Source organism: Nomascus leucogenys, chromosome 3 (genome assembly GCF_006542625.1).
Source record: "Nomascus leucogenys isolate Asia chromosome 3, Asia_NLE_v1, whole genome shotgun sequence".
Classification (NCBI taxonomy): Eukaryota; Metazoa; Chordata; class Mammalia; order Primates; family Hylobatidae; genus Nomascus; species Nomascus leucogenys.
The window spans coordinates 20345780-20364436 of record NC_044383.1 but is presented as its reverse complement, the minus strand read 5'-3'; positions in this window follow the sequence as shown (position 1 = coordinate 20364436).

Sequence of the window (18657 nt, the reverse complement as noted above, 5' to 3'; positions counted from 1 at the left end):
ATAATCTCTTCAATACATGGTCCTGGGAAAACTGGATATCCATAGGCAGAAGAATGAAATTAGATCCCTATCTCTCGTTATATGAAAAAGTTGAACCAAAGTGGATTAAAGAATTAAATCTAAGACCTCGAACTATTAAACCACTAAAAACATTGGGGAGACTCTCCAGGACATTGGAATGAGCAAAAATTTCTTAATACCCCACAAGCACAGGGAACCAAAGCAAAAATGGACAAATAGAATATGGCAAGTTAAAAACCTTTTGCACAGCAAAGGAAACAATCCACGAAGTAAAGCAACTACCCACAGAATGGGAGAAAATATTTGCAAACTACCCATCTGGTAAGGGATTCATAACCACAATACATAAGGAGCTCAAACAGCTCTGTAGGAAAAAAATTAATAATCTGATTTAAAAATGGGCGAAAGATCATAATAAACATTTCTCAAAAGAAGACACACAAATGGCAAACAGGTATATTAAAAGGTGCTCAACATCGTTGATCATCAGAGAAATGCAAATCAAAACTACAATGAATATCATTTCGTCCCACTTACAATGGCTTTTATTCAAAAGACAGGATGTAATAAATGCTGGTGAGGATGTGGAGAAAAGGGAACCCTTGTACACTGTTGATGGGAATGTAAATTAGTACAAACTTTATGGAGAACAGTTTGGAGGTGAAATAACTAAAAATAGAGGTACCATACCATCCACCAATCCCATTCCTAGGTATATAGTTAAAAGAAAGGAAATCAGTATATCAAAGAGATATCTACACTCCTCTGTTTATTGCAGCACTATTCATAATAGCCAAGTTTTGGAAGCAACCTAACTGTCCATTAACAGATGAATGGATAAAAAATATGGTACATATATTCAATAGAGTATTGTTCAGCCATTAAAAAGAATGAGATTGAACTGGAGGTCATTATATTAAGTGAAATAAGCCAGGCACAGAAAGACAATTTTTGCATGTTCTCACATATTTGTGGGGGCTAATAAATGAAAAAAATTTAATTCATGGGAATGGAAAGTAGAAGAATAGTTACCAGGGGCTGGGAAGTATAGTGTGTGTTGGGGATTATGGGGTAGAGTGGGGATGGTTAATAGGTAGAAAAAATAGTTAGAAAGAATGAATAAGACCTATTTTTTGCTAGCACAACAGGGTGACTAAGGTGAAAAATAATTTAATTGTACATCTTAAAATAACTAAAAGAGCATAATTATATTGTTTGTAACATAAAGGAGAAATGCTTGATGGGACGGATACCCCATTTATCCTGATGTGATTATTATACATTGCATGCCTGTATCAGAATATCTCATGTAACTCATAAATATATACACTTACTATGTACTTACAAAACTTAAAAAAAATTAAAAAATTGTCAAAAGTAAAAGACAAATAATTTTGAAGGCGGCAAGAGAAAAGCAACGTGTTACCTTCAGGGAATCCCACCCATAATACTATCAGCATATTTTTCAGCAGAAACTTTGCAGGACAGTAAAGAGTGGGATGATATATTCAAAAGCTGAAAGAAATAAACTGCCAACCAAGAATACTAAACCCAGCAAAAGTATTATCTTTAAATGAAGAAGAAATAAAGACTTTCCCAGACAACAAAACTGAAGGTTTTCACTACTAGACCTGCCTTACAAGAAGTACTTAAGGGAGTTTTTCAAATTGAAACTAAAGGATACTAAATAGCAACATAAAAGCATATAATAATGTAAATATTAGTGGTAAAGGTAAATATATAGATAAAAACAAAACAATGTAATACTGTGACAATGATGCATAATTTACTTTTCATCTTTGTGGAAATGTTAAAAGACAAACGTATTAAGAATAATTATGATCACAAAAATGTGATAGTGGATACACAATACAAAAAGAGGTAAATTTAGACATCAATAACCTGAAGTGTGTTTGTAGAGGAGGGAAAATATAGTTTTTATATGTGATTTGAGTTAGGTTGTTATTAACTTAAACTGTTATAAGAAGTTTTAGGTAAGCCTCATGAAAAACACAAAGAACAAAACCTATAGTAGGTACAAATAAGATAAAGAGAAACGAATCAAAGTGTATCCCTACAAAAATCTTCAAATCACAAAGGAAGATAGCAAGAGAGGAAGAGTGGAAAAAAAGAACAACAAAACAGACAGAAAACAACTAACAAAATGGCAATGATAAGTGTTTACCTATTGATAATTACTTTAAATGTTAATGAATTAAACTCATCAGTCAAAAGATATAAAGTGGCTGAATAAATAGATAAGATCAACAATATGCTGTCTACAAGAGGCTCACTTTAAATTTAAGTACACACACAGGCTGAAAGTAAAGGGATGAAAAAAATAATTTAATGCAAATGGTAACCAAAAGAGTGTACGGATGGTGACATTTAGACAAAGTGGAGTTTATGTTAAAAACTACAAAAAAAGATAAAGATCATTACATAATAAAAGTGTCAATTCAACAGGAAGATATACAAATTAAAAATATGTATGTACCCAGCATCAGAGCATGCATGTATACGGAGCAAACACTGACAAATTTAAAGGAAAAAACATGCAGCAGTACAAGAATAGCAGGAGACTTTAATACTCCACTTTTAATAATGGATAGATGATCCAGACAGAAGATCAGTGAGGACATAGTAGACTTAAATAACACTGTAGACCAAATGGACTTAACAGACATATACAGAACATTCTATCCAGCAGCAAAAGAATATACATTGTTCTCAAGCACATATGAAACATTCTCCAGGATAGATCACATGCTAGGTCACAAAACAAGTCTTAAAAGTCTTAAGAAAATGGAAATCACTTCAAGTATCTGTTCTGACCACAATGGAATGAAACTGGAAACCAATAACAAAAGAAAAACAAGAAAATTCACAAATAGATGGGAATTAAACAACATATTATTGAACTGTTGGGTCAAAGAAGAAATCAAAGGGGATGTTAGACTCAAGACAAATGAAATTACAGCATAGCCAAATTCATGGGATACAGCAGAAGCAGTACTAAGAGGGAAGTACTGATAAATGCTTACATTATAAAAGAAGAAAGATATCAACTACACAACCTAACTTTACCTTTGCGGAATTAGAAAAAGAAGAAGAAACTAAGTCCAAAGTCAGCTGAAGGAAGAGATAATAAAGATTAGATAGAAATAGATAAAATAGAGAACAGAAAACAATCAACAGAAGTAAGAATTGGTTTTTTGAGAAGACAACAAATCCTTAACTAAGAAAAAAATGAGACAAGACTCAAATAAATAAAATTAGAAAGAAAGAAGAGACATTACAACTGATGCAACAGAGGTTAAAAAGACCATAAGGGACTATAAGAACAATTATATACCACCAAATTGGACAGCCTAGAAGTAATGAATATCCTAAAAACCTACAACCTCACAAGACTGAATGAATAAGAAATAGCCTAAATAGATTAATATTAATAACAAATAAGGCAATTGAATCAGTAATAAAAAATCTCCCAAGAAATACAAGCCCAGGACCAGATGGCTTAACAGATGAATTCTACCAAACATCTAAAAATTGATACAAGTTCTTCTTAATCTCTTCTAGAAAATAAAACAGTAAGGATACTTCCAAACTCATTTTATGGGGCCAGCATCACCCTGATACCAAAGTCAAAGCGACCACAAGAAAACTGCAGGTCAGTACCCCTGATGAATATGAATGTAAAAATCCTCAACAAAATATTAGCAAACCAAATTCAGCAGTACCTTAAAAAGATCTTACACCACGACCAAGTGGAATTTATCCCTGGAATGCAAGAATGATTCAATACATGCAAATCAATTAACATGATACTATGTGATTCATTAACAGAATGAAGGATAAAAATATTAGATTTTCTATTTCTTCTTGTGTCTATTTTGATGTTTTTAAAAGAAATTTTTCTATTTTATCTAAAAATTTGTGCACAATATTTGATAAAATTTCTTTATTATTCTTTTAATGTCTGTAGAATCTGTAGTGATATTCCCCTTTTCATTCCTGCTATTGTAATATGTATTATTTCTCTTTTTTTCCTGCTCAGTACAGCTAGAAACATACTAATTTTGTCGAGCTTTTAGAGTCAACTTTTGTTAATTTTCTCTATTGTTTCTCTGTTATTTTATTGATTTCTGCCCATATATTTATTATTTTTCTTCCTTCTACTTACTTTGGATTTACTTTGATTTTTTTCCCCTAGCTTCTTCAAATAGAAATCAGGTCACTGATTTTAGACGTTTCCCTTCCTTCCTCCCTCCCTCCCTTCCTTCCTTCTTCCCTCCCTCCCTCCCTTCTTTCTCTTTTGCTCCTCTCCTCTCCTCTCCCCTCCCCTCCCCTCCTCTCCCCTCCCCTCCTCTCCTCTCTCCTTCTCTCCTCTTTTCTTTTCTTTTTATAGGATCTCACTCTCTCACCCAGGCTTGAGTACAGTGGCATAATTATAGTTCACTGTAGTCTCAAACTCTTGGGCTCAAGATATCCTCCTGTCTTGGTCTGCTGAGTGGCTGGGACTGCAGTCATCTATCACCATGCCCAGCTAACTTATTATTTTATTATTATTATTATTTTTGTAGAGACTGAGTTTTGCTACATTGACCAGGTTGGTCTTGAACCTCTGGCTCAAGCAATTCTCCTGCCTTGGCCTCCCAAAGCACTGGGATTACAGGCATGAGCCACCATGTCCAGGCTTTTTTTTTTTCTTTTTCTAAAATAAGCATGTAATGCTATAAATTTTCCTCTAAGCACTTGTCATAGGCTGAATAATGACTTCTCCAAATGTTTTCACATCCTAATCCCTGGAATTTGTGCATATCTTATATGGTAAAAGAAACTTTGAGTATGTAATTAATTTAAGGATTTTGAAATGAGGATATTATCCTGGATTATCAAGGTGGGCTTCATGTAATTACAGTGATCCTTATAAGAGGGAAGCATGAAGAGTCAGAGCCAGAGTCAGAGCAGAATGCATTGTGATGAAGCAGAGACTGGAGTGATACACTTTGAAAATGGAGGAAGGGGCCACAAGCCAAGAAGTACAGGCTTCCACTGAAAGTGGAAAAAGGCAAGAGAATTGATTCTTTCTTCAGAGCTTCTTGAAGGAAGCAGCCCTGCTGACACCTTGACTTTAGTGCAGTGCACCTGATTTCAGAATTCTGATCTCTAGAACTGTAAAAGCACAAATTAGTGTGTGTGTGTTTTAAAAGCAACCCAGTGCTATGGTTTGAATGTGTTCCTCACAAAGCATGTGTTGGAAACTTAATCACCAATGCAACAGTGTCAGAAGGTGGGTCCTAATAAGAGGTGATTAGGCCATGGGAGAATTGCCATTAATGTGGATTAATGTTATTATGAGAGTGGGTTCATTATAAGAGGATAAATTTGGCCCCCTCTTGTTTCTCTCACACCCTCTCTTTGCTTTTCCACCATGGGATAATGCAGTAAGAAGGCCCTTGCAGATCTTGGACTTGCCAGCCTCCAGAACCGTGACTCAATAAATTTCTGTTTATTATAAATTACTCAGTCCATGGTATTCTGTTATAGCAACACAAAATGGAACTAAGGTACTCAGTTTGTGGTAATTTGTTACAGCAGCAAAAGGAAACTAGTACAGTACTGCTTTCGTGACAGCCCACATTTTTGCACATGTAAATTTATTATCAGTTCAAAATATTTTCTAACTTCCTTTTGTGTGTTTTGTTTTCTCTGATACCATATGCATGTATTTTCCCAGCAGCAATCAATTCTTCAATTCTCTGACACCAAATGAGTGTCCAAGAATACGCTTTGATTCTATACTGACACTAACTATACTAACTAACCAGGGTTAGTCCAGACCTCACAGATCAAGGGCTCAGTTCTGCAAGATTGCCCTTACTTCAGATGCTAGCCAAAAATGGGATCCCCAAGCTGCCCATACTTCTCTTCATGAGAATTTGTAGTCACAAATTCAGTGGTTCTGATGACTCACGCCTCAGGTTTGATAATTTGCTAGAACTCACAGAATTCAGGAAAGTGCTTTATTATATTTACCAGTTTATGATAAAGAATACAGCTCAAGAGCAACTAAATGAAAGAAATGCATACAGCAAGGCACAGGATGGGGATGGGAGAAACATAGAACTTTGTTTCTAAACCTTATCATTTAGGGGTTTATATGGAAGCCTGTTACATAGACTCCATTGATTGAATCATTGGCCATAGGTAATTTAACTCAACTTCCAGCCCCTCTCCCCTCTCTGGAAGTTGGGGAATAGGGCTGAAAGTTCTAACTCTAATCATGTGGTTCATTTTTCTGTTGACTAGCTCTCATCTTGAAGCAGTCTAGGGCTCCCCCTCCATGAGTCACCTCATTAGCTTACAAAAGACTGTAAATTCCAACTGTTACAGGAGCTCTGTGCTATGAACTGGGAACAATGACCAAATATCTACTTGTTTTATTATACCATATCTTTGATCCATTAAGTTTTTAGAAGTATGTTATTTAATTTCTAAATATTTTCGAATTTTACTGGATCTCTTTGGTTTTTGATTTCCAATTCTATTGTGATCAGACAGTACACTCTGTATGATTTCAATCCTTTAATTTTATTGAAACTTGTTTTAACTCTAGCATATGGTCTATCGTGGTGAACAGGTCGTGTGCCCTTAACAATGATGTGTATTCTGCTGTTGCTGGGCATAGTGTTCTTTGAATGTCAATTAGGCTAATGTGGTTGACACTGTTACTCAGAAATTTATGTCTCATTACCTATCTAGTTTTCTTATCAATGATAAATAAAATGGCAGAGAGAAAGCTATGCTAAATCTCCAACCAGGATTGCAAATTCGACTGTGTAAATCTATTTTGCTTTACAGATTTTTGAAGCTCTGTTATCAGAAAAATCTATACTTATTGTTTTGTTTTCCTGATACATTGCTACTTTTCACATTGGGAAATCCTCTTTATCTCTGATAAATTTTGTGTTCTTGATGTCTATTTTATCTCATGATAACATAATAACTCTAGGCTTCTTATGCCTGATACTTGCATAATCCATCTTTTTCTATCTATTTTCTTTCAACTACCTGGGTCTTTATATTTAAAGTATGTCTCTCTTACTGACTGCATATAGTTGGGCCTTGCTTTGCTATTATTTTCATGATCTTGTCTTTTAATTAGAGTGTTTAGTCCACTTACATTTAATACAGTTTATTATATGACTGAATTTTGTTTTACCATTTTTCTATTCGTTTACCTCATCTGTTGTTTGTGTCTCTATTGCTCATTTCTGGCCTTCTTTTGGATTTATTGAATATTTTAAGAATTCCATGTTATTTTTATTATTATATATTTGAATTAGTTTTAAGAGGTAGCTATAAGGATTACAACATATTTCCCTATCTTTTCGCAATCTACCTAAACTTTCAGATTGTACAACTTCACACAAAACTTAAGAATTTTGTAAATGCATAGGTCTGTTAAGCCTCCACGCATTACATTATAGTTGTGGCCATAGTTTGGTTTGTTTGACCCCTCCAAATCTCATGCTAAAATTTGATCTCCAATGTTGGAGGTGGGTCCTAATGGGAGGTTTTCGGGTCATGGGGGCAGATCCCTCATGAATGGCTCATTGCCATCTTGTGGTAATGTGTGAGAGTTCTTGTTCTATTAGTTCCCAAGAGAGATAGTTGTTTAAAACAGTCTGGCACCAACCTCTTTGCTCTCTTGCTTTCTCTCTCACCGTGTGATGTCTATACACACCAGCCTCATCTTTCCCTTCTGCCATGAGCGGTAGTAGATTGCGGCTCTCATTAGAAGTAGATGTTGGTGCTCCCCACCCCCCGCAATGCTTCTTATCCAGTCTGCAGATCCATGAGCCAAATAAACCTCTTTTCTTTATAAATTACCCAGCCTCAGGTATTTCTTATTGAAACAGAAACAGACTAAGACAGTTGTCATATGTATCACGTTTAATTGTATTATAACTTCCACAATACATGTTTTATTTTTTGCTTAAAACAGGTGCATGTATTTTAAAGAAATTAAGAAAAATAGTTTTTCATGTTACGCAATATTTACTCCTTCTGATGCTCTTCATTCTTTCCTGAAGTTCCAAATTTCCCTTTACCCTCAAAATTTCTTTTAGCATTTCTCATAGCTCAACTCTGCTGGTGATGAGTTGTTTTAGTTTCTGTTTATCAGAAGATGTGTTTATTTTACCTTCATTCTTGAAAGGTATTTTTCCGGATATAGAATTCTGGTTGACAATTGCCTCTTTTCTGTACTTTAAAGATATTTTCCGACTGTCTTTTGGCCTCCACGTTTTCTGCTGTCTGGAGTAATTTGTATTATTTCTTTCTGTTTAATGTGTCATTTAAGTCAGGCTGCTTTCAATTTTTCTTTATCTTTGTTTCCCATTAGTTTGATTGTAAGGTGCCCGTGTGATTTTTCTTTGTATTTATTCCTCCTGATATTTGCTGAGCTTGTAGGTGTAAACTTACATTTATCACCACATTTGGAAAAAAATCTGGCCATTATTACTGCACATTTTTCTCCTGCCCCATTCTTTCTAACTGCTCCTTCTGAGAATTCAATCATGTGATATTACATATTTGATAGTGTCCTGCAGATCTCTGTATCTCTGTTCATTTAAAGATCTTTTTGTTCTTCTGATTCCATCATTTTTTTGCTCTATTTTCAAGTTAACTGACTGTTCCTTTTGTCATATTCAATCTGATGTTAATTCCATTTTAAGAAACTTTAGTTTTTTTTCAGTTATAGTATTTCTACTTGATTCTTTTTTTATAGTTCTATTCCTCAGCTGAGATTTCTTGCTTTTGTTTATTCATATGAGGATATTTTCCATTACACCTTTGGACATTGTTACAAAAGCTGCTTTAAAGTCCTTGTTTGATAATTTTTATATCGGGTTCATCTTGCAAAAGGCCTTTCTTGGTTGCCTTTTCTTCTGGATGTGAACCACATTTTCCTGTTTCTTCACATGTCTAGTAATTTTGTGTGCATCCTGGACATTTTAAATGATACATTTTGAAGACTTTGAATGTTGGTATAATCTTCTAAAGTACATAGACATTTTTTGCTTTAGCAGACCTTTAACTTGATTAACTCTAAACTTCAAACGCTAGGTCCCCTGTGGTTGTTGGCTTAGCTGGACTTCTTGGAGTCTTCCTCACGCTAGCATAATTCAAGTTAGTCAGCATAGTTTATTTATAGACTTGAGGCTCCCTTTCTCTGGCTCTTTTCTGAGACTTTTCTTCTTATGCTTTAGCTTCTGTGGACAAATTCTGTCCCGTGGATCTGCGAGCCAGTGAAACTATGGGTTTCAATCCAAGTTTCAGTTGCCCTACCTCTCACTGTCCGTCTTCAGGTAGAAAGCTATAAAATTGGGAAACTCACCCATTGTTGCTCCTTTTTTCCAGGTGTTGATTCTCTTTCAGTTTCTGCCCGCTTTTCCTCTCCACTTCCTTCATAAAATTGTTTTATATATTTTATTGAGCTTACATGTGGTATCCGAAGGAGTTTATACCAATGTGAGCTACCAGAGACCCTCCCCATATACTTTTTACACACACAATTTATCCTTTTCTCTGTTAATGTCTAGTTAGTACACACACACACGCATGCACACACACAATCTTAGCTTGCTTTTATTAATTGCTTATATATATATTTTATTAATCTTATAATTTATATTAATCTTATATTATCTTTTATTAATCTTATGTATATATCTTTTATTAATCTTAGCTTGCTTTTATTAACTGCTTATATATATAGTCTTAGTTTGCTTTTATTAATTAACCTTAGCTTGCTTTTATTGTCCTCCCTCCCCATCCCATCAAGTTTTCATGTTGGCATGATTTGAGATTTTTCCAAATGTGATTAATTTTTATACATTTCATTATGCACAAAAGTTATTTGCATTTAACCATATATTAAACAACACCGTATTTTGAATTCCTCATATACTCCTTGCTTTTTTTTTTTTTTGAGATGGGGTCTCGCTCTCTTTCTAGGCTGGAGAGCAGTGGTGCAATCATGGCTGCTTACTGCAGCCTCAAACTCCTGGGCTCAAGTGATCCTCCTGCCTCAGCCTCCTGAGTAACTGGGACTACAGGCACATGCCGCCATACCTGGCTAATGTTATTTTTATTTTTTATCTTTTAGAGACAGAGTCTTGCTATGTTGCCCAGGCTATTCTTGAAATCTTGGTCTCAAGCAATCCTCCTGCCTCAGCCTCCTGAGCAGCTGTGATTACAGGTGTGAGCCACCGTGCCTGGCTCCTTGCTCATGTTGTTTTGTTTCTGCTGAAGTGATTATTTCAGAAAATGAGAGAATATAAATGTGATAACGTTTAAGACTTTCTAAATATCAGACAAAATATTTATTTTGTCCTCCCAGGTAAATATAATTTGAGTAGATATGAGACTGTAGGTAAAAAATTATTTTCTCTCAGAAATGTAAGATATTGCTTTGTTTTTTCATCAGTATGTTATTTACTAGTCTGATTCCATTTTTTCTTGTTTTTTTGGTAGACAATTTTTTTTTCATACCTGAAAGCTTCTAGGATTTTTCATTCTATCCTCAGTTTTATGAAGTTTTGTATGATGTATTTAGTTTAAAATCATCTTATTTTTCTACAAACTTAGTGGGTCCCATCAATATGCAAGATCAGCTCTACAAATTTTTTTTCTATTAAAATACAATTTATTTTGTATTGTGCATAATGAATATTAAAATACAATTTATAAATTGTATTAAATAAAATACAATTTATTTTCACTGCTGTTCTTTCATTCTTTCCATCTAAAAATTCTATTAGATAAAATCTGGAACAACAATCCTACTAAATGAAATCAGCAAAAACAGCAACCAGTTTTCTGTCCTATTTTGAGCTCATAATCATTTTACATTAGATTCTGCCCAAATATCTCCTCTCAGTTTTCTAAATGATTAAGCTGCTCTTCATCTGTTTCACAGTTTTTTTCATCCTACATATTAATTATTTTTGTGGCCAAAATTTTGATTCCCAATATTTCTATTCAAAAATTAAAGTTTTTTTGGCAAATTTTAATTATGCATATTCTAAAATGTTTTTCTCTTGCCTTAGTTTCAGTTCTTATGTTTGAGATTGGCACCTCTCAAACATTTGACAATCCTTGACTGTCTCTTTTCCTTTATGTTCAAGACTCTATGTGCGCCTGCCTATTCTTTTAAAATGTGACTTGGGCATGGGATTTGGGAGACAGCACTCTGCTAATGCCTTATCTCAGCGTTGAAATAAAGAAGCTGTATTGTAAACTTGAATTATGTCTTTGACACAGAACTTAAAAGACCTTAAAAGTGGACATGTGAAATACTTTGGTACAAATGGATTCTAGAAAGTATGTGTCTTTGAAAATATCTGAAAACATTGTCTTTTACTCATGTTGGGAAAATGGCACAGAAATGAAGTTCCCTGAAACTGGGATAGGCAAAGACCAGGGTGGACTTTCAGGAAGAAAAGCTCTGGCACTTGGCCAATGGCCTTTCTTATTTAGGATACTCTCATATCCAATTTGTATATGACATTGAATTCCCCAGCCCAGGAATGTAGCAGGCTTCACTGGCATAATTGAGCAGAGCTGAGCATAGTTAACGGGGATCTGAGGATGCAATCGTCTCCACTTTCTGCCCTGACATCATCCTTGTCTCTCAAGACCTAAGAGACAATGGGAATGAAATGGATGTTATGGCTGAGCATTGCAAATTGTGGTCCTATCTGAATGGCATTATTTCTGTTGGCCCAGTTTCTCAGAGCATACTGCTGGGCCTACTTTCTGTGCTCACTTATTCTGCTGGGACTGCAGACCCTTAAGAGTACGAAAAGAACATAGGCAGTATTAGGAGCGTGAAAAACCATTCACCACATTGATGCTTCTCTCTTGTAATACAGTGTTTCCCCCAGGATAGCATCTAATTGCTACTTGAACGAACCCACTGTCTTTACCTCACCAGGCTTGCCCAGTAGGCCGTTGCAAACATTTATTATTCTTTGAGTGGCAAAGCTCTTCCCATCTGTTTCTTCTGAATTTTTTTTTGAACTTCTACTTCTGCCTCCACTCCTGTCATTGACGTAATATCAAAAGTAGCAGCAACATGCAATTGATATTATCTACTCTGCTAAAGAGCTTGTGTACCTCACTAACATCTCCTTCAATGTCTTTTTTGAAGTTAGAGAGATGGAGGATTTTTTTCTTAACTTTTAAGGAACTTGTACAATTTTCTCAGGAAATCAGCATGAGAGAAAATATTTGCTAACATCTGACTTCCCTTCAATGAAACCCACCTACTCTGGAAAAACTGCCAGAGTAACACATTTCCAGAAGGTTCTTTTTGGAGACAAAATGATTGTCTTATTTCCTTGCCTATTTCTTAATGCACTCAGAGGAAAGGAAGAACAATGTCAAGAATATATTTTGATGATTCAAAGAAAGAGCCGAGGCAAGAGCAAGGGCGTCTTGAAAAATAATATTCCCACCTTATCAAGCTAGTTACCTTTATATGGCATAACCGTGATAGGCCAGGCTCTGTACTACAGCAGTGCAGAACCTCATAATAATCCTACAAAATAGGTATAATTGTCATCATTTTGTTTATATAGCTGAGGAATCTGAGGCCACACAGATAGATAGAGGTAATAACAACGATGGTGGCTACCACATACTGGGCATTCACAACATGCCTTACATCTGCTTAGCTCTGTTCCTGGGGATTTTACTGAATCCTTGCGACTAGTCATGTGGTAGCCAATGTTACCCAGGGCTTTCTGACTCTGATACCCTATGTTTACCATTTTCCCATGATTGCATTGACAATTATTAAGTCCTTGTGCATGAGCTTTCGTCATTGCCTCATTCCCACAGACTGCCTCCATCTTTCTCACGCTCCAGTGCCCTGAGGGGCTGAGTAAAGCCTTTCATTTCAGAGGGCCTTGTTGTCCATTGCCTCACTAAGTCAGAGAGGTTGCTCAGATATCAATCCCTAGCTCTCGTTTTTTGATGATTGATTGATCGATTGATTGATTTGAGATGGCATTTGCTCAAATATCAATCCCTAGCTCTTGGTTTTTTATGATTGATTGATTGATTGATTTGAGATGGAGTCACCCAGGCTGGAGTGCAGTGGCATGATCTCAGCTCACTGTAACCTCCACCTCCCAGGTTCAAGGGATTCTCCTGGCTCAGCCTCCTGAGTAGCTAGGATTACAGGCATCTACTACCACGCCCAGTTAATTATTGTATTTTTAGTAGAGACAGGGTTTCACCATGTTGGCCAGGCTGGTCTTGAACTCCTGACCTCAGGTGATCCACCCACCTTGGACTCCCAGTGTGCTGGGATTACAGGCGTGAGCCACCGTGCTCAGCCAGCTCTTGGTTTTCTAAAATCCCCCAATGTCCATCATGTTGGCTACCTCCCTCTCTCAGGGCAGGACACATGATCCTTGCTGGCCAATTGGAGTCTCCCTTCTCCTTTGTCTCTGACTAGTTCAGGGATGGGCATATGACTACACATTAATCAGAATCCACTCAGGACTTTTCTTTAGATCCAACAGGAGAATGATTTTTTCCCCCTAGAGTTTTACAGGTTGGGTCAATGTGGATACAGGGCCGGTAGTTACTTTCTTCCTTGCCACATAGAGAAAGTCTATCTGCAGATTAAAACCAACACAGAGAAAGGCAGAGCTGAAAGATGGAGAAAGAGACAAAGATTTAATGGTATCTTTTAAGCTTTTGGCTCCAGCTGTCTAAAAACAGTTCTACCCGTGGACTTTCTAGTTATGACAATAAGTAAGCCTCTCTTCTTACTCAGGATGGTTTGATTAGCCTTCCTGTCACTTGTAACCAGTAAACTGGTTCTGTGTGTGTGTGTGTGTGTGAATCCTTGACTTTTAGTGTTTGCCAATTACTGTGGTGTAATTAGTGCCCACCATGGCAGATTTCAAGCTGCTAAGATTTAACGATCAGTTTGCAAATTTCTAAATATGGAACAATTAGCTGTTGAAAGCAGGTACCAGCCAGCTCCAATACCATTTCCCATGGGGACACTGACATGAGAGAAGTGGTCATTGGACACTTCACTGGCCTGTTTTTGCCCTTCTGGATGCCAGAAAATTCTCAGACCTCCACAGATACTCCTGGATGAGGAGGGAGAAATGCTTAATAACACCAACTAGCACACTTTCAGTTCAAGGAATTAAAAGGTCTATGATTGCATTTTTCAAAACATAGTTTGTGGCTGCCTCCCTCATCAGGACCACCTGCTAGCCCAGAGTCTTCCTCAGGATGCCTGTGTATCATGCTTCCCTGTTGATAGATGCACTCCATAATCGGAGCATTGCCAATTGCCATTCTCTGTGGTTTGGTGCATGTGTTGCGTGCTTAAAGAGGGATGAAGCATTGCTTCATCTTGCCTGTGACTTGAATATAGGTCTTAAAGAGACCTCTGCCTTTCTCAGGGTCCAGGATTCAGGGGAGAAAAGGGCCAAGGAAGATGCGAGGAGTATGTGGGGGACTTTGCGTAGATTAATTAGTCTTCTCTCTCCTCTCATGCCCCACCCTCAACCTTGACCTCTGCTTCCTGGTGTTTTCCTCCTGGCTTGCTTTTCTTTAACCAGAGGCTCAGTTTCCACATCTATGAAATGGGGATAGAAATACTTAGCTCATAGGGTTATGGAAAGGAGAGCATCATATCCAGCACCTAGCACCCTGCAGGCACTCATTGCCTGTTATTTTGCCCTTACCTGCCCTTTTCCTGTCACTTTGACTTGCTGACAGAGCCCCAGTGGGCCTAAGAACTGGGATGGGCTTTTCAGTCCATATCCAGGTGTCTAGGAGATGCACTTCCTGAGTTGATATTTCTGGGTTCTTTTGTAGCGACGTCATCTTAGTGACCTATTTCCTGAGGCGGTTTCCTTGGGTGCCACAGATGGTGAGGAAGGAGAATTGCTGCTGACAGAGCCAGAGATGGTTCCAGCACCCTCTCCCTCCTAACTGCAGCAGGATCCCACTTTCTCCAGGGCCGTGACTCACCCTGGATTAATTGCACTGCAATTATCCTGGGGAGCCTGAGTTTCCTCTTGATGTCTCCTGTCTGGTTTCCTTTTGACCTGCACAGCTGTCTAATAGAGATGGCTTTTGCGATTTCTTAGTTAATGTGGTTCATTATTTCTAGCTCTGGCTTCTGCCTTCAGTGGCTGGAGGTTTTTCCAAATCTGACTTGGAGACTTTCATGAGTTGTGTCTTCAATCAGGGCTTGATGCTGCTTGCATTGTCTGTGGGAGAAATTTCATTTGCAAATCAGAAGTTCACAGAGCATGTTGCGGTGTGGCTTCACAAGTCGGCGTTTTCATCTTCCCTGCCTCTCTCCCCAGTCACCTCCACGTGCCTCGATTGAGAAAGAAAAAGTCCCTTTCTCCCAGACTTCCGCGGGAGCTAGGTAGATAGAGCAGTAGGCAGGAATTTGTTTGCTTCTTTGCCGTGCTAATTATCTGCAGAGGGCTGCAGAACTAGCGATGTCTGTTCTCTCGGCATCTTGCCTCACGCTGGGTCATGCCAAAGAGACCCAGACGTCTGGAGCCCCAGAAGCTTCTGATGTCAAATGTCTTTAGGAAATTACAAAAATCAAACCAACTCACCTAAAACTTTCTATTCCCCACAAAACTCGGCCCAACCTTGCATAGCTTGGGGAAGTTTCTGTGGCTCACACTGATCCTTTATATGCAGAAGCCAAAGATAGTCCTGAGCAGTAAGAAGTTTCTTCAGTAACTACTTCGCAGAGTCAACCAGCCATTTTTTTTATGGAATATCAAACATCTTCAATTCTCTACCAGGAGTGGAGGTCATTTAGAAGGAGGGTGAGAAGTTCTGTTATCTGGAGGCTTATGATCATGGTCCAGCATGAGAACTGGCCTCAAGCTAGAGAAAGAGAACCTCCTCGGGGAGTAAGGGCAAGTGACAGTTGAGACCCGAGGACCCAAAGAGGGAGGACCCCAGATGCTGTGACCTTAGAGGGGGAGGCCACACATTTCCAAACAAGAGCCAAGATGTGTTTGAGAGGAGACAAGGAAGTGGTGGATGAAGATCGCAGAGAGAAGTAGGAAGAGTGTCAATGATAAGAAGCGGTTACAGGGGCTGCCGAGGGATGAGATTTGATGACAGTAAGCAAAGGACTGACTCCCAAAGAGGAGAGGTAGAAGTTAGTGAAGAAGTAGGAGATGTGGGATTGCTCTGTGGTAAGAAACACAGAAACCCTTGCACGTCTCAGCAGTGTTGGACATACTGACTTAACCCCCCCTAGACTCTGCTATGTGTCAGGGCTCAAGGTTGGGGGGTGTTGTAGTACAAGTCAGAACGAATTTATCTGAGGATATCTGTGTGCCATCCTCAAAGGGTTAAACTCGCAGCTACCCAGGAAATTCCTGTGATCTAGAACAATCCATTTCCCAATGAGGATAAATAGTTAAGCTTTACTTCTGAAGACATGGTTCTCATCTTCAAGGAGCTCCCATTCAATTAAAGATGATAAGCACTAACAAAGACTACGCAATTTCTTATTAGGGGCAATAATTGAACACCTACTGCATGTTCAGTCCTGTGTTGGATGCTTTATTTACAGTATCAACAATTTTCAGAAAACTTCAAAAGGTGGGTATTGAGTTGGCTGTGGGGGTTCAGAGAAGGAAGTGATTATAGATGGATGGATAGTCTCAAAGGATTTCCTTATGGGGAAGGGACTTGAGTAGGATCTGAGGATGAAGAAGACTTGGAAAATGGTGTGCATATTTGGAGGTTCATGGTAACTCTTAAATTGTCCTTCCATACACTGGTTCTCCTCCAAAGTGGGAAATGTATCCCACTCCCCACTGTGTTTTTGAGCCACCACCTAACTGGGTGATTTCTGTGAGTCCTTCTTATACACATCGGTTAACTGCATTTCTTGGCATGGTGAGGGAAAAGGAAATGATAAGGGCTGCAGAAATGTTCCTGTTGGCAAGGCATCAGGAAGCAGGAAGAGAACATCCTTGTACTTGGGGATCTTTGAGTCTTCAGAGTCGTGGATTGAGGTCCAAGTTGATGACAACTCTTGGAAAACCCTGGTACTAGAGATTAGGGTGAGATGGCTGGCCATTTTCATTTCAGTCTATGACACCCAACACTTCTAGCCCAAGACTTAGGAGGTGAAGAGAATGAGTCATGACTGTACATCTACTACTTACGTCTTCGAGATGAGGATGTGCTTTGTTTCTAGGGGCAGACACCCTCTAGGAACCCTTGAATTTCTCTTTGTATTCTGCAGTCAATATTGCCAAGTGTCTCTTGAACTTGCTAACAAGAAGAGACCAGAGGTGAATTGACACTGGCATTCTCTTCTTTTCTGAAGAAACAAATAAATAAAAGTTATTTGAGCTACTTCTCTTCAGGCTAGTTCCCTGCAGGACAAGATGCACTGAGATGCCTAGGATGGTTAATGTAGATGTTTAGACTCTCCAGGCAATGACCCTTTTAGCCATAGAGCCTGAGTGTGGCCAACTCAGGTGGAAAACACTCATGGGGCACACTCAGCTGTGTGCTGGGCTGAGTGAGGAGGCAGTCATGATTTGGAGTCCTTGCTCCCAGGCCCCGCAGAGTCGAGAGGGAGGGGTAAAGATGTACACAATAGCTCAAATACAAAGCACGTGCCATGGTAGGGGGCTCAAATGAAGAGACAGTTATATCCAATTGGTATAAGTCAGTGGTTGGGGGCATGAAGTACAGCATCAAAACAGGCTTTGAAGAAAGAGTAAACTTTGAGGTGACACTTGAACAATGGTAGGATTTTTATTGTTTATTTGCTCACTTATTTTTTTTTAAAGAAATGATATCTTGCTATGTTGCTTAGGCCAGCCTCGAACTCCTGGGCTCAAGTGATCCTCCCACCTCAGTCTCTGAAGCAGCTGGGACTACAGGCATGCGCCATTGCACCTGGCTATTCACTGTTTTATTTCTGGTACTTTTAAATAATAAAAACAATACACGTTCATTATAGCAAATATAAGAAGCATAAAGAAGAAAATTAAAATACTCATAATCCCAGCACCCAGAGAGAAAACACAAGTAACATTCTGATGTATTCTTCCAGATTTTTATTGATGTGTGTGTGTACACACACACACACACACATACATCCGCACACATACACATATATATTTCACAAAATTGGGTTTATACTGAATAAATACTTTTGAAGTCTACTCACTTAGCAGAATAATGGGTTTTCACATATCATTAAATATTCTTCAAAGACATGATTTATAAAGTCATGCATGCTTGTCCAATAACTATTTTCCAATAAGACATTCAATTTGTTTCTATTTTCTCACAATTATGAATAATGTTTTGCTTAGCTTTCTTATACATAAAGCAAATAGAAAAGCTTTTTCTCTACAGAGATCGGAGTGCAGGTGGAGGTGGTGGGTAGAGGGCACTCCAGAAAGAGAACTCGGGTTGAGTGAGTGGGTGGGGACAGAAGGCACAGGGGGTGTGAGAAAAGCAAGCTGTGCTGTTTGGCTGGAGAGTTAGTGCTTCTAGGGGAGCAGTGGGACA